Source organism: Tupaia chinensis, unplaced genomic scaffold, assembly GCF_000334495.1.
Source record: "Tupaia chinensis unplaced genomic scaffold, TupChi_1.0 Scaffold000184_1, whole genome shotgun sequence".
In the NCBI taxonomy this organism is placed as follows: Eukaryota; Metazoa; Chordata; class Mammalia; order Scandentia; family Tupaiidae; genus Tupaia; species Tupaia belangeri.
The window spans coordinates 5,712,241-5,715,827 of record NW_006159659.1 but is presented as its reverse complement, the minus strand read 5'-3'; positions in this window follow the sequence as shown (position 1 = coordinate 5,715,827).

The window sequence follows — 3,587 nt, the reverse complement described above, 5'->3', positions numbered from 1 at the left end:
GGACTGCCTGTCCCTCTCTTTCTATGTGTCTCTCTAACTCATAGAAAAAAGAAATAAACTTTGAGGTTGTCCCATAACCTAGTAGTTAAGTGGGCCAGATCCCATATGGCCTATCATGGTTGACATCCCAGCCCCAGCAGCTTGAAAAACACACCAGGTGTGTATGGATGGAGAAGGGCTCCAGGCTAAGTTGGGGACTAGCCAAAAGGGGAGGAAGGAACCTAGAAGGTGTGAACAGGAGGTCACCTAAGACATGAGTCAACCATTTACCAATTTTCCCTAAGACTAGCCTTGAACCACTGATACCTAAAGTGTCCTGCCTTCCTGGAGTGGCTAAAGCTACCATTGAACGCAGTAAAACTAGCATTTTGGGCTCATCCATCGCCTTTTGCCATAGGCACACCTGTGTTGTTTGGACAGATCAAGTTGACCTTTCCCGTTGAGCCAGTTATTTGGATCCATCCAGATTGGTTGAAGAGATGAAGCTGAACTCAGGAGCATTTTCATTTCTGGTCAATTTTCACCTCATTGAGTTTTCAGGAACTGAGAATATCTTCCTTATTCAAATGAACGTGTCAGTGTTGGTAGCATATTCTGCCCTAAGAGGAAGTCTCTCTTTTCCTTCCCAAGGAGACACAGGAGAGCTGAAAAACTGAACTTTGAATCAAAAGTAAGATAAGGAAGATCCAGCAGGATTGTAAGTGACAGCTTTGAAAATGAGAAAAGCCTTGAACTCAGTGTCAGGATTGGGCTGAAACTTAACCTTGATCTCAAAAGATATATGACCTTGGACAAGTTACTTATGCTTCATGGATCACACTATTCTTATTTGTAAAATGAGGGGTTTATACTTTGATCTAAAGGAAAAATGCTTCCTTAATTGGCACAAAGGAGGTTTTTTACTCAAAGTTCTAACCCAGAGGTTAGAAGTGCCGCAAAGGAGGCCTGGTGATTCTCCATTTCCTCTTGGGATCCTTGCATGATCTGGTCCCTAGGAGGCGCTCTTTCTTGCTCTGCACTTCCTTTGCTCCCTTGCTCTCTGGTTCTGCCTACATTTGGTCAAAAGAAACACTTGCAGAAAACTGATGGGCTGAAGGAGAGAGAAAACATGCACCATATTTTTATTTTCTGCTTCCTTCCCACTTTCATGTCCTTCCTCTACAAGTCCAGTTTCTTCTAAGTGGCCCTTTCTTCAGTTGGTGACACCTTTGCACTTCCTACCTCCTCTCCCGACCTTTGGTGATAGCCTCTTACTCCACCTGTCCCTGGGTACCTCAGCATCTTTACTGACTCCCTTAATCATGCCCTCACCCCTACAAATAGCCCCTTTATTAAACCTCTTCTGTGGAACTTTTTTTTTCTGGGGCGGGGGGGGGGGGGGGGGGTTTTTTCTACTAGGACGGCAGACAGACAGAGAAACAGAAAGTAAGAAATCACCTCCTAGGGAGGATGGCCACAGCCACGCCACAATACCTCCTCCTCCATTCTCTTGGGATCTTGGGCACACACGTACACACCCCCTGTGTGAGTTTAAGCCGCCGGTCCGGGACTCCAACTACAGTCGACAACATAGGAGTCCAGCGACATAGCCATTACACCACCCACTGATCCCCAGTGGAACTATTTTATGTGAATAATTTAGTTTCTTACCAGGGCAAGGGCTGATATGAAAACTTTTCCTTTGGAAAGGAAGTCAGGGTTCTGGATGATGGTGCAGGGGTAACTCTCTGAGGTGAACCCACACAGAAAGGTTCTAGATCCACATCCGGAGACCTTCTGGAGCAAGAGAAGTGCCTGCGTGCCAGTGATCCAGGACTGGATTGTGGCTGCCAGACTCTGTTAGGGCTGCCTGTCCCTCTCTTTCTATGTGTCTCTCTAACTCATAGAAAAAAGAAATAAACTTTGAGGTTGTCCCATAACCTAGTAGTTAAGTGGGCCAGATCCCATATGGCCTATCATGGTTGACATCCCAGCCCCAGCAGCTTGAAAAACACACCAGGTGTGTATGCATGCTACCCTAAATCCCAACAGGATGGAAAAATGGAAAAGAATGAATTGCAAGGTGACCACGCGCCATTGGAAGAATAATCTCCCTCTTCCCTCATCTCTTTGGTTAGCACACGTGCCCTCTGACAATAAAAAGAAAAGAAAGACAGAAGAAAGGAAAGAAAGAAAGAAAGAAAGAAAGAAAGAAAGAAAGAAAGAAAGAAAGAAAGAAAGAAAGAAAGAAAGAAAGAAAGAAAGGAGGGAGGGAGGGAGGGAGGGAGGAAGAAAGGAAGGGAGGAAGAAAGGAAGGAAGAAAGGAAGGAAGGAAGAGAGAAAGAAACTTCAATTAAAAAAATAGAAAAGGAAGTCATAAATTACAGAACTCCATAACTCCTCCCTCCCACACACCTGCTAACTATTACTCTTTCTCTCATTTCCAGAGTCATGGAGTCTGGTGGGTTATATTTACTGGGAAGAGAGAAAGGTATACAGACATAAGGGGGTTCCTTGTTTGGTTACTCATATCGTTGTTTTCCACCTGGATGTTATCAATACACCAGCTAACAATATTCAGCTACATACGTTACAGCAAAGAAATCCAGGATTTACTAGAGTAGAGACAATATAGGAGGGGGTAGGTAATAGTGTATGGGTAATAGGGGGAAAGAGGGAGGAAATTAGGAAAATAAACAAGCAAAACATGTATTAGACACAAAAGTGAAAAGTTGTTTGTGGATGATAATGTAGATGGTAATGTCTTCGACTTGACTAATATGCACTGTATTCATGCTGGGAAAAACCAAGTTGTACATTATAAAATTATACAGTGAGGGGCAACAGGTGGCGTGGTGGTTAAGGTGCTGGACTCCCTCCCACACGGCTGACCATGGTTTAAGTCCCAGGCCCAGCAACTTGCTTTCTCACTTTCTCATTCTCTGTCTGTTTCTCTCTGGTGAGCACGCATGCCCTGTAGCAAAAATAATAATAATAATAATAATAAAATAACAAATAGGGGTTGGCAGGTGGTGTGGTGGTTAAGGCACTGGACTCCCACATGGTTGACCATAGTTTGAGTCCTGGATCTGGTGGCCTTCTTTCTCAGTTTCCCTCTTTCTCTCTGTCTCTCTGTTCAATTAAAGTAATGATAATGATTATGATGAATAAAATTAAATAAAATAATTATTTAAAAATAATAATAAATCAAATTAAATAATTATTTTTAAAAGATATACAGTGATTAAATGTAAATTAAATATATATATGTATATATAATTTTTAAAAACCCAGAATTGAGAACAGTTAGGTTGTTTGACTAATATAAATTGCCAAACTACACAATCCAAGTTCCAATCCCTCTAGGTTGAAAGTACAGAAGCTTGGCAGAGAGATAGTGAGTTTGCAATTGTGAAGAACAAAACCTGGAACTTTTAAAGTACTACAGACCTTAGAGGTGGAGGGAAGAATGAAAAATAAATAAATAAATAATAGATTGGCTGGGGAACCAGCAGTTAGCGTAATGGCTATGTCGCTGGACTCCCACATAGTCAACCGCGGTTCATGTCCCAGACCTGGTGGCTTAAAACTCACGCCGGGCGCGTGTG